General features: G+C 35.9%; 1 protein-coding gene across 4 annotated transcripts in view; it reads right to left on the bottom strand.

Moving 5' to 3' along the window:
• Positions 1-21568, bottom strand: part of CREB5 (cAMP responsive element binding protein 5) — a 311336-nt gene extending 289768 nt beyond the window's left edge. Inside the window, exon 1 of one of the 4 annotated variants that reach the window (XM_070729315.1) lies at positions 21464-21568. The gene's annotated coding sequence lies outside the window, so the exon portion shown is untranslated. The remainder of the gene's footprint in view (positions 1-21463) is intronic. The other 3 variants (XM_070729319.1, XM_070729317.1, XM_070729318.1) reach the window with 3 other exon arrangements.
• Positions 21569-21774: the final 206 nt, after the last annotated feature.

The following is a 21774-nucleotide window of genomic DNA, read 5'->3' as shown; positions in this document are numbered from 1 at the left end:
AAAAGATTAAAGAATATTGAGAGCAAAGTATTCTGTCAACAATTAAGGTAGAGGATAGGAAAATGTTTAATAATAATAATAATAATAATAAGAATAAGAATAAGAATAAGAATAAGAATAAGAATAAGAATAAGAATAAGAATAAGAATAAGAATAAGAATAAGAATAAGAATAAGAATAAGAATAAGAATAAGAATAAGAATAAGAATAAGAATAAGAATAAGAATAAGAATAAGAATAAGAATAAGAATAATAACAACAACAACAACAACAATTTATTAGATTTGTATGCCGCTCCTCTCCGCAAACTAAATAATAAGATCACTCCCACAGAACGAAGAAAAGCAATAGAGAAAAAAACCCCCAATAAATCCGCTGGTCCAGATGGTATTCCATCTGAAATATATAAAGCAACTCAAATCCCATTAGAACCAATCATACTGGACTGATTTAATGAGATAATGGATAAAGAGAAATTACTGGAAACTTGGAAAGAGAAGTGTATTAGTCCAATTCCCAAAGATGAATCTAACAAACACCAAATCCAAAACTATTGGCAAATATCCCTTTTAAATATGGATTAGAAAATTTTGCGGCAATTATAGCTGAAAGATTTTTTAAAATATTAAATCAATTCATTCATTCTGATCAAAATGGCTTTCTATCTCATTGACAAATTAAAAAGAATAGAATAGAATAGAATAGAATTCTTTATTGGCCAGGTGTGATTGGACACACAAGGATTGGACACACAATACTAGAACTACCGTGTTTCCCCGATAGTAAGGCAGTGTCTTACTATCTTTTTACCCCCAAAAGCCCCACTGTGTCTTACTTTGGGGGTATGTCTTATATTGTCCCGGGCAATTTTTTAATTTCTTATTTTGAAATATGTAATAAATAAAATCTAGACTTTACAATTTGCGGGGGGGGGCAATGTAGCCTGCATGATAAATCATTTAAGTATACAGTACTGTACCTCTTTTAAGGACTCAGAAGCGGGAAGATTTTGGTCTTATTTGGCCACCGTAGCTGGTGCTAGGAAGTGCTGATTGGTCCTTTGAGCTGCTCATCATCCTTGGTTCGGGGAGCTTGATGAAAGAAGTGGCAGAAGCGCGGGTGAGTGGAGGCAGGCAGGAAAGGCATGAACCGAGGGTTTTAAGCAGAAGGCGGGGACGGTTCAAGCAGCATTCCGCCGTCGCCGCCACTCCTGCGTCTTTCACAGAAGTTCTTGAATGGTGGCGGCGGCCCTTGATCGCAGCCGATGAGGTTCGGCTTTCTTCGCTTCTTCTGCTGCTTCCTTTGCTTTTCCGCTGCTGACTAAGGCGACGCCGGCCGGGCAATTGGAAGGTACCCGATAGCCCTTTTCGTCGCCTTTCCCGGCAGGGAGAGCAAAGGCGGCGGCGGGAGTAGTGGAGGCGAGGCGGAGAAGAAAGAAGCGGCAGATAGCTGGCGAGGCGCCGGCTAGAGGGCTGGACCCCACCGCTTTGCCGCCACTCCCGCCGCCGCCTTTGCCTCTTGCCCGGCGGGAAAGGCGACGAAAAGGGCTATCGGGTCCCTTCCAATTGCCCGGCCGGCGTCGCCTTAGTCAGCAGCGGAAAAGCAAAGGAAGCAGCAGGAGAAGCGAAGAAAGCCAAACCTCATCGGCTGCGATCAAGGGCCGCCGCCACCATTCAAGAACTTCGCTTCTCCTGCTGCTTCCTTTGCTTTTCCGCTGCTGACTAAGGCGACGCCGGCTGGGCAATTGGAAGGGACCCGATAGCCCCTTTCGTCGCCTTTCCCGCCGGGCAAGAGGCAAAGGCGGCGGCGGGAGCGGCGGCAAAGCGGCGGGGTCCAGCCCTCTAGTCGGCGCCTCACCAGCTATCCGCCGCTTCTTTCTTCTCCGCCTCACCTCCACTACTCCCGCCGCCGCCTTTGCTCTCCCCGCTGGGCAAGAGGCTGGGCGAGCAGGCCGAGGTGCTGGAACTGGGGCTGCCTGTCCTTGGCGTGAACGGCGGGCAGGTGGCGCTCGGCACCCGGAATCCCGTCTTCTCGCCACCGCCCGAGCTCCTTCCGGAGCCTGCTGCCGCCGCCGCGCTTCCTCCGCCAGCCAAGGAGTCCTTATCCGCGCCGGGTTTGGGAGACTCTCCTGGGCGCGAAGCTCCCTCGCCAGCGCCGCTTTTAGTACCGTGTTTCCCCGAAAGTAAGACATATGTCTTACTTTCGGGGTATGGCTTATATTAGCCAACCCCCCATATGTCTTACAATCGGGGGGGGGTCTTACTATCGGGGAAACACGGTATATTAAATGCAATTGAATATTATAATATACACATAGAGAAAGAAGCAGCATTTATTGTCTTAGATGTCGAAAAAGCTTTTGATAAAATTAATTGGCAATATTTTATATATACAATTAAAATGGAATTTGGTGAAAATTTTACAAGTTTAATTAGAAGAATATAGACCAACAAATGGCAAAAGTAAAAATGAATAAAGATTTGACTGACAAAATAATCATTAAAAGAAGGGATCTGGCAAGGATGCTTTAGCACTGCTAATCTTTATTTTGGCATTGGAAAGTTTATTGAAGAATATAAGAAATAAAAAAATAAGAAATTTAAAAGTAAAAAAGAGGAGTTCAAACTTTAAGCTTATGCAGATGATATGGTTTTCATTCTTGAAGACACATTAAAAACAGGTACCTGCCTTTTAGAAAAAAAATGAAAAAATTAAATTAATAAGAGTAAAACTAAGATAATAACCAATAAAACCTTTAAGCAAAGTTCTGAATTGGAGAATATATTAGGCATTAATATAGCTAAAAAATTAAATATTTAGGGTTAATATTATTGCGAAATGTAGTGCAATAAAGAAGGACAATTATGATGTTATACTACAAAAATAAGTACTGATCTTGAAAGTTGGTCCAAGCTTCAGCTGTCACTCATGGATAAAATTGCATTAAATAAAAATGAATGTGTTTCCTAAAATATTATTTTTATTTAAAACTGCTCCAATTAAATTAAATAAAGAATTTTTTGATATTTTAAACAAAACAATTCATAAATTCATTTGGACTTAAAGGAAAGTGAGGGTCAAACTCAAACATATGCAAGACCATAGAACGAGAAGAGGATTGGGCCTCCCAAATTGGAAAGTATATCATTTGACAGCGTTATTACAGTACATTGGATGAGGGAATGGATAATGCTTAAGGACAGAAGAACTCTAACACTGGAAGGTATTAATCTACAATCTGGATGGCACCCTTTCTTATTTGGGGCAAGAAAAAAATTACACAAATTGGAAAGTATATCATTTGACAGCGTTATTACATTGGATGAGGGAATGGATAATGCTTAAGGACAGAAGAACTCTAACACTAGAAGGTATTAATCTACAATCTGGATGGCACCCTTTCTTATTTGGGGCAAGAAAAAAATTACACAATTATTTTAAACAACATTATATAAGGAAAAAATTAATTGATGCAAAAATTAAGAAACAATATTATGTACATTATGTATATAAATATTATTATATCTTTGTATACCACCAATACATACTTGACAAAATAAATAAATAAATTACTGGATGAACACAATCAACTTATTTCAATACAAAACTTATAAAAGAAAGGGATTATCATAGATTGGCTACATTATTTACAGATTAAATCTAAATACAATGAGGATAAAAATAAACAGAAAAAACAAATAGCCTAGACAAAATACTTTTGGACACTGATGATAAGCTAATTTTTAAAATATATAAATATATCTTAAAAATGAAATACCAGAGGATGCAGTCAAAGGCACTATATTCACATGGGCCCAAAATTTTAGCTATACTATAAATTTATTAGAATGGGAAAAGATCTGGACCATTAATTATAAACTTATCCTATCCGCAAGGATCAGTTTATAATCCTGATACAAAGAAAACATCTATAAAATGTTTTACCAATGGCACCTTCCTGCAGTTCGTTTGGCGAAAATGTACCCAAATTTCTCCCCTAAATGTTGGAAGTGTAAAGAAAATGTAGGAACATACTACCATTTAGGGTGGACAGGACCAAGTGCAAAAAGCTTTTAGATTGAAATTAAAAAATGCATGGAATAAATCACTGCCAAACAGATTCCACTAAAACCTGAGTTATATTTACTGGGAATATTTAAACAAAAAAATAACAAAAGAAGACAGATATTTAATCCTGCATCCGCTATCATATGCTCAAAGTTGGAAATTAGATACAACTCCATCAGTCTTAAATTTGGCTAACAAAATACACGAAATCGTAGAGATGAATAAGGTGACTTTAGAGCTCCAAGCCAGGGATGAGACAACATTAACAGGTGGTATAGCTTGTTAAATCTAAAAAATATATTTAAAATTATGAAATAAATGGTATGATTTTGCACAATCTGAAAGAAAGATGAATAGTTATATATAAACAAGTAATCTTACAAATCTTTTAACCAAGATTATGAAGAAAATAGACAAATCATTGCCAAAACCAAAACTTTACTAACTTAAAGACATAAAAGATACTACAATGTAGAACTTAAAAATTGAATACCAAAAGGGAAATAAACAAGTGTTTAAGAAAGTTTTATAATATTACAAGTAGACTGTAATACAGTAATATTACAAGTAGACAGGATGGTTGACATTCGTGTTAATCTTAAAGAATTTAAGACTTAATATAGATTTGTAAATATGGAATTTTTCTTTTTTGTGTTTGTAAGTTGTTTATGTTTTGTTTTGTATTGTTTCTGTGTGCTTTTTAATGTAAATATTCAATAAAGATATTTTTTTTAAAAAAAATTGAACCCCTTCTTCCTCACCTTGGCTTTTCTATCAATCTTCTCTATGTAGAAACCAAAATGATTATTGGACTGCAGTCAAATTTATTAATAAAATTTAATGAATTTAAAAGAGCATAGATTCTCATTTTCACTTGTTTCAATATGTTTCAGATTCTAGTATGATTCCTATCATCCTTATTTGCAAACAAGTACTTTTAAATTCACCTTGGATGGATGCCAATCAAGTATGAAATGAGAAGTCAGATTACCTCTACCAATTTTTTTTATCCAAGAGATATACTAGAGAAGAACAATTTAGATTAAGAGTGAAGCACAGAAGAAGGAGCTTTTATATTTTTCCTAAAATACGTTTCTGATTTATAGCCTAGTTTTAAAGCTGCTATGGCTGTACAGTGATCGCTCGATTTTCGCGATCTCGATCTTCGCAAAACGCTACACCACGATTTTTCAGAAAATATTAATTAAAAAATACTCCATGGTTTTTTTGCTATACCACAGTTTTTCCCACCCAATGACGTCATACGTCATCACCAAGAGTCACTTCTCTGTCTCTTTCTCTTTCTTTCCTGTCATTCTCTGCTTCAATCATTTTCTCATTTCTCTTTTTTTCTCCCCTTTTTTCTATCATTTCTCTCTCTCTTCCTTCCACTCTTCTCTCTCTCTCTTTCTTCCTCTCTCTCACTGTCTTCCTTCCTTTCTCATCTTTCTTTCTCTCTCTCTTTCTCTATCTTGCTTCTTCCTCTGTCACACTCTCTTCCTCCCTCTCTCATCTCTTTCTTTCCTTCTCTCTCTTTCTCTATCTCTCCCCCTCTTGCTCTCGAGCGGCAAACGGCGGACAGGCGAGTGGCAAACGGCGGACAGGCGAGCGGCAAACGGCGGGCGGGCAGGCGGGTGAACAGGCGAGCGGCAAACGCGGGACAGGCGAGCGGCAAACAGCGGCCGGCCGGGCGGGTGAACAGGCGAGCGGCAAACGGCGGACAGGCAAGTGGCAAATGGGGGGCGGGCGGGCGGGTGAACGGACGAATGAGCGGCGGGCGGGCGAACGGACAAGCGATGAACGAGCGGCGGGCGGGCGAAAGGACGAGCAGCGAACGGACAAACGAGCAGCGGGTGGGTGAAAGGACGAGCAGCGAACGGACGAATGACCGGCGGGCGGGCGAAAGGGCGAGCGGCGAGCGGCGGGCGGGCGGGCGAACGGACGAACGAGCGGCGGGCGAACGGACAAGCAGCGAGATTTTACTGTATTTTATTTATTTAGATAGATGTTTATCTAATACAGTATTAGTTGCACTTATCTAATATTAGTCGCTCCCCGGCTCCACCATCTGCGCATGCGCGGCCATTGAAAAAAGGGTGCACATGCGCAGATGGTGTTTTTACTTCCGCACCACTATATAGCGAAAAATCGATTATCGCGAGAGGTCTTGGAACGTAACCCTCGCGATACTCGAGGGATCACTGTATTGCATTGATTGCTTCTAATGTGGTAAACCTACAAAGAATGTATGTATCTTTCACTTTCCATTTTGTTTTTTATCTGTCCTTTTCAACTAAATAAGGAATCACAATGTACAAGAAGTGATCATAATTTGGACATTGTATCCAATTTGCTAATTTGGTACATTTTTCTGAATAGCTATGTTCTAGATATCAGAGAACTTATGGCAGGTATAAAAAGGAATTTAAGTCATATATTGACTCTTTCAACTGAATGAAGTTTTCCACAAGAGAAACATAAATCTTATTTTTCTGACAGATGGCTTTTTCTGAAATGGCTTTTTATGAAAAAAGGTGGGAGATAAACAAAGTTATTGTAAGTAGAAATCTTTTGGTAATACTCAATGGATATTAAAAAATGAAAAGTATTTCTATTCTTTTTCTAAAGTATTAAGCTTCATAAAGTAAACAATTCTGCTATTATAACAATTCATGTTTACTTAGATAAATTTTATGCTGTTTTCAGTGGAACTGGCATACAGTAGAAGATTTTACTTTACAATATTTCTAAAGCATTCATTAAAATAATTCCTAATAGCGCATATTTAAAAGAATAAAAAGTGACTTAGACTTCAATCCTATCTTCCCTTACTTGGAAGAAAATTATATTAAACACAGAAGTACTTTTTATACAACACAACTATACACAAAGTTCCTAATCTATGAGTGTGTTTAATAAAAAATAATAAGATGTCCCCTTTAAGACACCAAAATCTGAAATAATTCCTAATTTTGCACTTTTCTGTGTAAAGAACTTTAATAACATTTTTTTTATAAAAAACCTGAATACACAGAACTGTATAAGAAATTGAGTTAATTTCTTCCTAAAGCTTTGAGGGAAAGAAACAGTAAAAAAAACCTTCTCTTTTTTTTCAGTTTCTATCAATTACTTGTGTGTAACTATAACACTGAACAGGCTCAGCAGTGGGCACCCTGATTTCTCTTCCTTTCTATACATTAGGAAACTTTCTTTGGGGGAAGGGAATTTTCGCCTGTACTGTAACTGAAGCTGAAATTAACAGTAGGTTTTGGCCCAGCGAACACCACTTTTAAAATTATATAGTGACTTTATCGTGCTAAAACACGTTTGTTTTCACACTATTGTCATGGATGATCTCAGCAGGGCAATGTGCAGAGAATAATGGTTTAGTCAGTCTGAGTTAGCAAAGAGAACACAAAACAATGTACTTATATTGATGCAGATGTAAATAATGCCATTTACAATTTTTTGACAATGGAATAATAGTTTGTTTTTAATAATTGTCTGGTGATTATTGTAGCCTGGCAAGCTTCCTTCCAATCAATTAAATGCATAACCTTAGATGCCTCTATGACTTCACGCTTATCTGTTGCGATAAAGTTGAGAATGTTTCAAGAAATTCCTGAGAAGTTTAAAATCAGCACATTTTTTTGAACCCAGTAGAGCCACAAAAAGTCTGTAATAGTTTTTTAAAATTCCACAATGAGAAAGAAATTCACTAGGCAACAAAGTGAATTTTAAAAAAAATAGTTGCAAGAACAGCTCCTGAATACCCCAAAATACAGTAATATTACCATAAACTATGGATTCTAAAGATTTCACTATCAATACAATTTATACATGAGTTTTTATTTCTCTTGATAGAACTTGGTGTCATTTCAGAAAAAAAATGAAAATGTGTTTAGAAGTAAGTGCAGGTGAATTTAGAACTGTGCTATCTCTAAACATGTCAGATTATGCCTATTCAGCCATAATATTGCCCTAGCGGAGTAGGCAGTTTATAAATACAGTAGATAAAAACATATTAAAATGTATATATGTGTGTGTGTGTGTATCTTTCCCAAAATATTTTTCCACTGTTCTAAAATAATGACAAATTTACTTTCGCAGAATGAAAACAAAGCTTTTTACACATATTTAATTACATTTTTGTTCAATATATGATCTTACTTTATAAAAAAAATAAAAATCCTTCAGTTCTTTGCAGCCCTAAAAATCATTCCTATTTTTACTATTCAACTGAAATATTATTATGGGCTTCCAACAACATGCATTTAAATAGACTTTCAGCTAGGATAATTTAATCTGCAGCAGTTATATTTACTTTTAAACTTTGTGAATGTTACATTTTAAAACTGCCAAAATAACTATTTCTTATAGGGCAGCATGGCTTAGTGGTTACAACATTTGTTTAAGACTTGAATCAAAGTATCTGTTGGCCCTAAACTTGCCGATTAATCATGACCAAATTATGAGCTCTCAGACTAATAATTTCTCTCTCGTGGGATTATTGTAAGAATAAGGTCAACGATTTTCTAAAAATTTGTAAAAATGTACAGTATATCCTATCCCAGAATTAAAATTCTCAGAGCACCTTATAGGGATAAAAACAAACAAAATTGCAATAACCAATACAACTATAATAAGTCAAATTCTATAGTATTTGTGATAAAATACAAAGAACACAATGAACCTGGCTAAACAGTATTAAATTATGATGTTAATGAAAAAAAGCTTGAAAAATATACAATTATTTAGTAACTTCTCTGGAAATAGTGTACCATAACTATGTGTGCTGCTGGTATGATTGTTCAAACAATTGTGAGCAGCAAATAAAAAAACCGCTTAATTATTAAGCAGATTTGAACAACGTCCAATGACATTTTTTATTTGTTCTGTTTATCTACCAAGTTCTGATGTCCTTAAAAGCTAAAGTGATCTTAAAAACCATTGTGCCCCTTAAACAGGGCATCATTTATGAAATCAACTATTTCTGCAATAATTCCTAGGTTAGAATTCAAAGTGCACTGAAACTAGGGGACTAATTAAATAAGATGCCATTCATATGTTTATACAAGTATGTGAGTAGCTTTTTTTTAAAGGAAATCACTTATAGAATTAGACTGCTCTCTACTAAGAAGTAGAGATTTTAAGTTCTTCTATGAGATCTTACTTGTAGAAAGTTTACAGTGGAATGAAAATAAGCATTTTTTGCAGTAAAAAAAGAAGCATTGTAAATATTATCACAGTCACAATTATCAAGAATTACAGCAAGGGGCAAATAGTTAAAGATCCTAACTTAGTACAAATAAATTCCTTGCTCTCTGTGTGAATACCAATCTAATTCAGGTGCTAGTTTCTAAGCTTTTATATCATGAACAATTGGGGGGAAATGCTTTAGATCAGATAGACTGATTTCTCTTAATGTAAAAGTTCAGTGTAAAGCAAAACAATTGCAAAATAATTTAAAGAAATAATAATGGGTACCAGCGGTGGGTCCAGTTCTAAGAATTGGCAGCAGGCTCTGCCCACCCGCCCAGGATGCTTCTGTGCATGCGCAGACGCTTCGCACACATGTGCAAACTGGTAATAAAGGGTTTTAGAACCAACTACTGATTGGTACCATTGAGGCAAACTTAGGTAGATTCCTGGGTTTCCTATTAAAACAGCATAGTCTAAATAACATGGATAATTTCATGTATAGCTACACAAAATATAACAACAATTTGTCACAAAAAACACAGAGCTTGAAAGCACAATCACACAAGTTTCACTAAGAAGCTATACCTAAGAACATTTGCCATTTGATCATGCAATAAAGGAAATTAATTCATTGGTTTTTAACATAATTTTAAATATTTCATGCCATCAATATAAACTTTCTAGAAAGTAGTACTTACATAATATCAGTATTAAGGAATATTCAAATGAAGAAGCAGTAAACCTATAAAGCCCTTCATGGCACCGGACCAGATTATCTCAGGGACCACCTTCTGCTGCACGAATCCCAACGACCAGTTAGGTCCCACAGAGTGGATCTTCTCCGGGTCCCATCAACTAAAGAATGTCGCTTGGCGGGACCCAGGGGAAGAGCCTTCTCTGTGGTGGCCCCGGCCCTCTGGAACCAACTACCCCCAAAGATTAGAATTGCCCCCACTCTCCTTGCATTTCGTAAGCTGCTTAAAACCCACCTCTGCCGTCAGGCATAGGGGAATTGAGACCCTCTTCCCCCTAGGCCTTTACAATTCTATGCATGGTATGTATGTTTGGTTTTTTTATATTAATGGGTTTTTAATTGTTTCTAACATCAGACTACTTTTGTACACTGCTTTATTGTTGCTGTTAGCCGCCCCAAGTCTCCGGAGAGGGGCGGCATACAAATCCAATAAATAAATAAATAAATGAGTGAGTGAGTGAGTGAGTGAGTGAGTGAGTGAGTGAGTGAGTGGATAGATAGATAGATAGATAGATAGATAGATGATAGATAGATAGATAGATAGATAGATAGATAGATAGATAGATAGATAGATAGATAGATAGATAGATACAGCTCATCTGTCTGGAATCCACACCGCATTTCGGACATAAACACTTTAGAAAATGTCCAGAGATACTTTAGTAGAAGAGTCCTCCACTCGCAACAGAATACCCCACGCAATTAGACTTATAATCCTAGGTTTAGAAAGCTTAGAACTACCTTGCCTTAAACATGACCTAACATAGCCCATAAAATCATCTGCTACAATGTCCTTCCTGTCAATGACTACTTCAGCTTCAACCACAACAACACAGGAGCACACAACCATATACAAACTTAAAATAAGCTGCTCCACTGAAGGAAATACGACTTTAGTAACTAACTAGTTAATACATGGAACTCACTACCTGACTCTAGTAATCCCCAAAAATTTACTCTTGGATTAAGAAGCATGCATAAGTGCACCAGCGTGCCTAGTGTCTCCTGTCCAAACGTTTCTCTCTTACTGGTATCATGTATATAAACATTATTATATCTTTGTATTACTACCAATAGGTACTTGACTAACTAACTAACTAACTAACTAACTAACTAACTAACTAACTAAATAAATAAATAAATAAATAAATAAATAAATCTGGTAATTTCTTTAAATGAAACATGAACTCTCTTCTAATCAAAAGCTGCTAAACCCTCATATATGGTGGTTGATGTTTGAGACCCACAGTGGCCAGATCCATAGGCTAAGAATTTCTGAGAATTTCATTTGGGTGGTAAGTTAACTTTTTCTTTTAAATAAAAATAAAAGTGCTATGTAAAATGGGCCTGTTTTTATTAGCAATTTGCCTCCAAGTTTCAAAAATGTAATCATTTCTGGCAAGGCAAGGCCCTGAAATCTGAACCATGATAAGCACCTTAAACATAAAGTCTTAAACCAAAATGGCGAGTATGCAAAATAATCTTGATCGAAAATTAAACTACCACACACGGTTTACTCTCTCCCTTAATTAGCTTTTGGGATTTTTATTATTATTTATACAATTTATCTAGGTATGATTATTCCTTGATTCCTACTTCTATACATTCAATATCCAATGATTCGTAAATGTATAACCCCCCAAAAAGGAAAACATAACAGCATGAAACAAATGTATATAGTATAACTAAGCAAATTTTCTTAAAGCTGGCTTTCATTGTAGCATCTCCAAACCTTTTGAAAATAATTTTAAAATCCCAGTAAAAAAAATCCAGGCAAGTGACCCACAGGCTCAATGAAAGAAAGAAGCCATTTTAATATTATGAAACATCAGAATAGGAAAATTTTGTGTTGCTAGTCTCATAATTAGTCTTCTCATCATTCCTATAACCCATCTCCTGCCTCTTATGACTATATGACTGTAACTTGTTGCTTGTATCCTTATGATTTATATTCATATTTATTGTTCCTGGTTGCTTATTTGTACCCTGTGACACTCATTAAGTGTTATAGCTCATGATTCTTAACAAATGTATCTTTTCTTTTATGTACATTGAAAACCACTGAAGTTCCTTGTGTATCCAATCACAATTGGCCAATAAAGAATTCTATTCTATTCAATTCTAATTTTATAACTGAAATTTGGCTACTCAAAGTGGCTACTTTGAGCATTAAAGCTATCAGAATGCTAAGGATATTTCTGAGCTGTTTCTGATAAATATTCACCATATCACTATTCTGTAAATGGCCAATAACCAAATTCAATATGAAATTCAAGTACTTTTGTAGTGACATTTGCCATAAATAGGGATTTCCATTTGCTGTTCCCAAAAGTTACGAGAGCAAAAGAAAAGTACAACCCATTTTATAGTCTTTAACAGCAACAACTTAAAAGTGACCAGGTGAGGACCGTTGGTCAGTTCAATCAATGTGCAGATCTAAGTAGGTCATAATTGATATAATATAGTCAACACCTCTATTTCAAGCCTTAGAGAATATCAAGGGTAAAAACACTAATATTTTTGATAGTGCCTTTAAATTAAATGTCAGTAGCTTTTTATCTCAGGTAACTGGTAGGTATCTGAGAAAGTTAAATCCAATTAGATAATAGAAAATTAAATAAATACTAGTAATTTTCTAAAATATTTAGTTAAATTGCTTTAGAGGATCAACTGGTTCTAATTTTAGAGCTCCAAGAGGGAAATGACAATTAAAGTGTTACAAGTAATAAGCTCAGGAAAGCACACTAAGCCTTAAATATTTTAATTTGAAAGCTTAAATAATCCGCAGATCAAAATGTCTGAGAGAATCTTGTTTATAATAATACATCATCTTAGAATGCATGTAATAGACATAGAAGCCTTGTTTTAGGCAAGCCCATCAACCCAACATTTTGTTAGATTTTCACTGACAGACTAAAACCTCACAAACTGCATCTGGAATGCAACTTTTAATTAAAGAAGGGAACAATACAAAGACAGTAGGACTGTGCTTGAATAATTCTCAGATATAACAGCTGGTTTAAAATGCAGCTGCCAGACTGTTGAATGTGACAGGGTACAGGAAGATTTACAGTTTACAAGAAAGTTTATTAGCTCTTTTCATACCTGATTCAGAGTCCTGAGGCTATCCTTATATGGTTAAATATATGAGCATTCAATAACACCTTATGTGAAACCAGCAATTGCTCCATTTTTCTATCTATTGCCTATCTTGATTGGTGATGCCTCTCCAGGACATTTTATCCCATTCACCAATTTTATTCATAAATTTAATTATCTGTACTTTTGTAATTTTCCTTGGAAGAATGAACCTGTTGGAGTAAAGATACAAAATGTTTTCTGGATTATTTCTGGATTTTTGGTTATGTTTTAACTTTCAGACTTCATTCCAAAAACTATTGAGTGAAATAGTAATAGAAACTAAATTTGGTATTGATTTCTATTTGCCAATATTTGGATACAGCTAAGGGTAGTTGTGCAATGGTTTGGGTTGCATTTGGAAAAGTTGTTTCAGAATGTCGAGGGAACAAATGCAGCATCTGATTGAGCTATTATTTTCTCAGATTACACAGGTACTGTGGGGAAGCTGAGAAAGAGAAAGTTGTGTTGCAGTCCCAAATGACTATTTTTGAATCAAATCTAAAATAGTTTACATATGATTATTCTCAATTTATCTGTTTATTTCTTTTATCTTTGTATTGTTTTAAGATCTAATTAACTGTTGGAAAACCCTGGAGGGCGCACTCAAATCTTTCATAGATCAAATGGTGCCCCGTCAATTCCAACTGTGCAACCATTAAAAAATATTTGTCAGCATATGAACTTTACATCATTTTACCAGATCTTTGGGATTTGTGGGAAATTAAATGCTGCTATTTTGTTAGTTCATAATCAGCAAACAAATACAACATTTTAAAGAAAATATTGCAGCCTTTCTGGAATCAATACCTTGAATTGGATTCATAAGCAAGTTGACAGCCAGTGCAGCTTGCAGTACAATGTTGTAATATGGACCACTTTGGGGCCCAAAGAATACCTGCGTTCTTCACAGGATTTGGATGATCTTCAAGAAGGGCCTGATGTAGAATACATTACAGTAGTCCAGGCATGATATAAGTAGGGCTTGAGTGCCAACACAGGGATTCCTGATCCAGGAAAAAACACACTAAGTTGTGCAAAGGGTCTCTTAGCCATGACCTCTACTTGCTCATTGAGGAGGAGTTGCGAGTCAGGAGAACCCCCAGATTGTACACTGGGTCTGTCTGAGGTAGCGTGATCTTATCCAGAACTGGACAACTATACAACTACATTGTCTCTAATATTGATGGGCATTATCATTCAACTTTTCAGGAATGTTCCTAGTGTGGAAAAACTTCCACAAAGTTGACTAACTCCTGGAAGAAGGGAATAAAGTGAAAATCATAATAATGATCACCATAAATTAGTTATTGGTTGAATGGTTTATTATATTTTATATGCTGGAGTTGATGGGCCTTCCAATATAATAAATACAAAAATAAACATGTTTTGTATTTTTTAATGTTTGATCCCTCTATAGTTAATATTAACAAGATATACAAATTCTGAGAAATGCACCGAAGACATAAAGCTTCTAGCTTCTAGGTAGTTTACAGTGGAATCGTAAGAATAGCTGCTTAGCTATTCAGTATTGTTCAGTAAACAATACAGTTTCTATTATTCCAATCTTGATATTTATTAAGAAGTATGGCTTATGCATAGAATAAGTAAATTTTAGTGATATGAATAGCCATAAGTAATGGAAACTAATTAATAAACCAAAGAACTATAAAATGATTGTATCAACATCATTTGACAATGATAGGCAATTATGAGTAAAACATGAACAATTATATGCTAATTAATATTCAGGAATATATTATAAAGCATACTGCAGCTACGAATCAGTGGAATTTATATAAGAATATTTGAAGAAGTACTTTTTCTTTTTTAACAGTCAATAGTTTTGTTGTTGTTGTTGTTGTTGTTGTTATTATTATTATTATTACTACTATTATTATTATTATTATTATTATTATTTTAGACTTGTATGCCTCCCTTGTCCGAAGACTAATATGATATCTATTGGTATCTAATTCTGAATTGTTTGTTTGTTTGTTTGTTTGTTTGTTTGATTGATTGATTGATTGATTGATTGATTGGATTGGATTGGATTTATATGCCGCTCCTCTCTGAGGACTCAGGGCGGCTTACAACATATAAATGATACAATAAAATGCAATAGATAAATGCAATTAATTAAAAACTAGATAAACTCATTTGAATGAACTACAGTTTTGTTCAAATCAACGTTAGTCTGATCAGAAGATATGCACCTATAACATATATAACCACCCTAGATACTTAGTAAAAAAAAAAAGACATTTTGATCAGTTGAATCTGTTTCTAAGCAAAACAGCATTGCCTTAATACAATGTAAATGTTGGGAACGATGTCTGTTTAGCATCCAATTCATCATTTAACACAAAGAAATAGTTGCATACTGCCATACAGCTACAGGTCATATAAATTATCACTCTTACTTTTGTATCTCATAAAACTGAGTCAACATAATGATTAAAGCCTTTAAAATGGAAATAAATGACTACTAGTGGGAAAAATGCTGGTTATTTCATTTATTTAATATTGTTGCCAAATTTTTCTAAGTAGCAAAGTGACACATACTACATTCTCCATGAACTGTAGCTGTGAAGCTTTAGGCTTGATTACATTTTGCATCGAAATACTGGAGATATAATCCTGCATGTTGCCACCTTGACTTCAATGAAATTTAAGTAACTTTAACTCCATACAGAATCACAACCTGAAACTATAATTTTTTCTTAAGTGGGATGGAAAACGTAAGTGTTATACACGTTAGGTTTCGGTGATCGGACTTCTAAAGCAAAGTTAATGAAACAACAATATTAACAATAAGTGATAAATAACTTAGATTTAACAATCCTATTTAAATTTTAATAAAAGTGATTTTATTAAAACCTAACTAGGATTATTAAATCTAATTTATTTCTGAAAACAAGAAAAAGACAGTCCTTAATTTTAAAAAATACAATGTCAATAATGAGTTTGGGTTTTGGTAAAATATTAAAAATATTGACCAATCTTTGCAATTGTAAAATTCAGCTTGGGTTTAATTTGAATTTACATCAGTGACATAGTACAAACTATAAGTAGCTTTTTATTTACAATGCATGCAACCACAATGGCAAATGTTAAGTTATACATTTCATCAATAACTTTTTGTGGTTAATGATTAAAAACAGAGATCAAACCATCACCATCCCAATCTACTTCATTAAAAAAAAAACCAGGATATTCACAAATTGTTGTTTAGGATTATTTATTTTAGGAAGCATCATAATGATAGACAGCAAAAAATATTTTACTGTGAAAGTGGGTTAATTTGATATTATCTATTTTAAACTGAATGTTGCAGATACTTAATCACTTTTTTCTATTGAGAATTTACTTAAGGACTTGGTTATAGGAAAGTGGAAGAATGCACTACGATGGCATTGTTTACTTACTAGGTAAAAATGTTGGTGGTTGGTATAAAAACATAAATAATGTACTACTATCCTAATGAAAAAGCATATCAGAAGCAGTTTTAAAATTCCAGGGCATAACACATTTCTGTGGTGATCAGACACCTTTCATTATATGTGATGATGACATACATCTTTCATGGCTTGAAATAAATGCATAAGCAGATTTCTGACTTGTCTGGAAATGAAGATGTCAAAGAGCTTAGGTTCGCTCAACTAAAATTGGGACTTTAGTGGTGAACTTTTCTGAAATGTTCTGATTTTGGACCAAGTCAACGGGATCATGTTCTTGACAAGCATCTGGGAATATCAATTAGTTTTTGTTCCCTGTATATTTTTATAAGATAACATAGGAAGTTTTAAAGTATGAAGTTACAATTATTTCTCTTGCAAGATATGAATAAGGCTCAAAAGGATATGAGAGACAATGAAAATGTATTGATTTTGGTAAGTGTAGAGTTTAAAAATCTGTTTCTCCATTAATTTTTGTTATATTTTATAGTTAAATAGATATATACAAAATTTCACAAAAAGGTATTGAATATATGTTATATGTGAATGATATGCACATATGATACGCGCGCGCACACATACACACACACACACGCACCTGTGTGTGTGTTGTTCAATTATTAATGTTCAATTTTGATTTGAGTTTAGTGCTGTTTTTTGCTATCTTTCCATATTCCCATTGGCCCTACAGATTAATTTACCTAACAGGCAACAGTAGTTTGGATCCATTAATATTTTAGATAGTTTTTAATATCGTATTCATTATTTGAAACATATAGTTATACAATTTTTAAAAGGTACAATCTAAATATTCCTAAGAAAGTTAGAAATAAGAAACAATTATCCTCCTTTTTGCCTAATGCAATCAAATGTATTCTTTAAATTCTACCATTTAAATCAAAATAAAGACTTAAGAAGTATACAGTAGTAAGTGACAAACACTTGCTAGTGTAAAAAACATGAACAGCCGAGGCAGCAGTAGACAATTATAGGTGATGGATTGATCCATTATTGAGATATGTTTCTACATTTTATTTTCCACCCTTGCCCCCCTCCCCCCACACGTACCAGCCCCACACTGACCTTTTTTTAAATTTATATCCAAATAGCAAAAGTGAAATGGAGAATCTGTATGATCTATGTTCTACTGTTAAAAGTAGCTGCTATATCATATTACTCAAGATATTGTTATTCACCTGCATCTACAGCATTTGAAGGATAGGTTTACTTTTCCAGAAGCATTTAATTCACATGGAAAATATTATTTTAAGATGTATAGAACAATAATTATATTTATTTATTATCCTGCCTTTATTATATATTGTAACTCAAGGTAGCCGAAGACACAAAATACTCCTCCCTTCTCCTATTTTCTACATTGTGAGATAGGTTGAGCTGACAAAGAGAAACTGGCCCAAAGAGAAATACTTTGTTGTAAGCACTGAAAAACATAACATGCTAGCAAATAGCTCCATGCTAGATTCATTCATAATTCAGAAGTAAACCCCTCCAGAAGTGTACTAACAGCAAGTTCCTCCTATATTTGAAGCATATACCTTGAAGCTGGGAATATTTTTGTTGCTTTCAAGATCTCAATTGTTTCTCCAAATGTAGAAGAAATATCACAACTAGGATTGTGTCCCATTGATATGGGAAAATCTAGGTTATAATAGCCCAGTGGATTTATACATCCAATTTGGATTTACAAGATAAAAGCAACTTTTAAATTAAAGTGCTTTTTTCTGAACTGAGCTTATTATTCTGAAGACAGGAATGATTTTCCTAGAAAGTTGTCTCTTTATGCTTGGCTATTATCTTTGATTTTCCCCTTCCACTAATGAGCATTTATCTAAAAGAGCCTCTTAATCCTCTGATGTGTGCTTCTGGTCAGAGGTAACAGTTTGAATAAAACCACTAATCACTTATCACTGATCATTAATCACACTTTTCTCTGGGGCTTTGCGACCTGCACAGGGATAAAAAAAAAAAGACCCAAAGAAGGAATTCAGTTCATACCTCCTCCCCTTACTCACCCAGTATTAGCAGTTTTAAATTCTTCATGAAAATTGAATCTTGGGCATAAAAGTAACTGATTCCAAAAGCAGCTTTCAAAACTTAAGCAAAATCCCTTCTCTTTCTCACTTCCTCAATTTTAGCAAAGTCTGGTATAACTTGGCCATCCTTTCACTTTTAATAAATAATATTTTTATTGTGCTGTGCTATGCTATGCTGACACTAATACTATCATATTATATAATATACTATACTATACATATTATATAATATACTGTACTATACTATACTTTACACTATGACATGCTATAATACTATAGTCTATATTGTTCACTAGGCGCTACTACTTTTGTATATTATTGTACTACACTACACTATAGAGATTAATGTACCAGCCATGTGTAATAAAGTATACCGATGTACAAAATTTTTACTAACATATTCAGTCAAGAAAATGTATGAATCTGTATAGGGTTTTTTGGCCTTGAGAGTTTATTTTTGAGAAAAGGAACCTGTTCTTCAAAATTAGTTCCAGTGTAATTTCTAATTGTATATATCTCTCTCTATATATATAGTCCTTTATGAAAGGTGTGTAGGATCAAACTTCAAGCCTATTATGAGAAGGATCCGTGATGAACCATTGTTAAAAAACCCTGAAAAAGAAACCCACATTATTTTTGTAAGCAATAGAGACTATCATTTACAAAGTTTAGTCGGGGGAGTTTAAAGAGACTCGCAAGTTACTCACTTATCACCCTCCTTAGAGCGCCGGGCGATCGGAGACATGCAACTCCTTTCGACCCTCCATCGTGTTCAGGACCCCAAATCCTACGGTCGCCCCGTGCGGCTGAGTTTCAAGAATGCTAATGGCAAGTTGAGTTAGGCAGGTATTCCCCCAGAGTCTTCTAGTTCCCAGAGTAAAACTTGAGGGGGGGGAGACGTCTGCTGAGAATGCAAGGAATCTTGGAAAGAAGGGGTCACGCTGTTCATTTCAAGTTAGGTGGCAGGCTCTGCATTTCTAGCCTGACCCTCCCCAAAACTGCCCCAATATCCGAACCTCTTAACACACTCTTACAGCCTGCAGAATGACGTAATGGTCCAGGAGCCAACTCTGACTCCCAAAGATAATGTCAGACAGGGCGGGGGCGACACAAGGGAGGGGGGGTGCAACATAGCGATGCAGCCACCTATCAACCAAATATATACATACCACGAACTCTTGGTGATATTACTTATTTAAAAAAAACAAACCAGGAAAGGACCATATGAGGACTGGAGATGGAATGGTATCGTGACGAAGTGGAGAAGCAATGGACTTTTTCATTCTTTTTTTTTTTTTTAGTCCAACAACTCTTATTGAGCCTTCTCTCGTCCGAGTCTTCTTTGAACTCACGAAACGACTTTTAAAAGTTTTCGCGCTGGCGAGAAGTACTAGAAAGAAAGAACGCAGCTAGAAAAGGCAGCCTCAAAACACGGGGACGAGGAGGGGGGAGTTTAATGCTGTCATTCCACCAAAAAAAGAAGAGTGTTACGAAGCAGGCAGGAGGAGGGGGGAAGAAGGAAGGAGGGAGGGAGAGGGAGGGGGAGAGAGAGAGAGAGAAAGAAAGAAAGAAAGAAAGAAAGAAAGAAAGAAAGAAAGAAAGAAAGAAAGAAAGAAAGAAAGAAAGAAAGAAAGAAAGAAAGAAAGAAATTAAAGCACACTCCTGATTTGTATCTTTCTCGCCAGTTCACTGCAGGTAGGATTCCTGTCACCCAGGTTGTTATTGTTAACCTGATGATATATTTACAGTCCCTAAAAAAAAGCGGATAAGGCAGACAAAAATGGCTCAAGCCTCAGAAGCGAGACGTTTCGAACGGGTCCGGGGGATGATTTTGGGCCATTCTGGAAACTCCTTTCCTAAGTGACAGGGATCGTGAGATAGATGTTTGTGGGGACAATATTCCTGACGGTATACAGAGCGCGCATCCAGGACTCAAGAGGGAAAGATCGTAGTTAAGCGACTGGAGATTCTGGATAAGGCTTCTTTAAGTTCAGAGGTCCCCGGTAATTTTGAGGGGAGGGAAGAATTGTAACTCGGTGACAACGGAAGACAGGCGCGAGTGGAGACATTCTTCTGGTTAAGTTTTCCTTCTGGTTAAGTTTTCAAACTTTTACACACTGATTTCTGTGTTTGGCAGTTACAGGAAAAGATATCGCCGAAGATTCTCTGTAGCTGCTGTTTCAGCGTCTAAACATCTGAACGCTCCCGCATCATTTTAAATATGTACATCCCAAACATTTTACTCTTCACTCCGATTAATAACAAATGATCAAGGCTACTATACCGGGGAGAGAGAGAGACTGGACACAAATCTGCACCGTTCCGCATCTTCTCCGAGCGAGACACTCACTTTCCAGCTAGTGTCATGCGCTGACGGGCCGGATCGTCTGCCTGAGATAAGACCGCTTCATTCCCCAAGTGAAAGTAAGTCACTATCAATCAATAATTTGTACACAGTCAAGCAAAATCTCGGACTCAGCAGCCAACTAAACATATAGCAAATACCGCTCACAACAATCTGGCTATTTTGTCGGGATCGCACTTTCTCTCTCTTACTCGCCCCGCTTCACTATAGGTTTTTCTTTTTCTTTTGCTCTCCTGTCTCTACGTTGATTGCACACACACGTTCTGGATTAAAAGAAAACAAACACCTACCGCCATCCTTTGCAAGCCAGAAGTTTTAAGGGACCCTCCGGAAAAGAGAGTTTTCAAATGCAATATAAAGTTGATGGGAAAAACGGAAAAAACAAAACAAAAACAAAACAGTTCAATATTTGTAAGGGACTTACCCAACAAGTGTAAGAAGGAAAGGGACCAGCAGTCTGAGTGAAGGAACCACGTTGGACTGAGAGAAGGTTACAATACGTTCTATTTAGAGAAGCATTACATCACCCTTCGTGACGTCACGTGGGATTCCTGAACTTCTAAATCATTGCGGTCCCCGCTCGAGAGAATCAAGAGAGAGGCGGAGACGGGAGGGGCGTATTCCAGACGTACCCCGCCCCCGCCCACTCTGCTCCAGCCAGCCACAATGCAAGGAGGCGGAGGAGGACTCACTGTAAAATCGGAGCGGCACAAACAAGACTTTCTACTCCGAGGA

The sequence above is a fragment of the Erythrolamprus reginae genome, chromosome Z (assembly GCF_031021105.1).
Source record: "Erythrolamprus reginae isolate rEryReg1 chromosome Z, rEryReg1.hap1, whole genome shotgun sequence".
Taxonomy (NCBI): Eukaryota; Metazoa; Chordata; class Lepidosauria; order Squamata; family Dipsadidae; genus Erythrolamprus; species Erythrolamprus reginae.
This window is presented reverse-complemented; position numbering and strand designations above follow the sequence as displayed.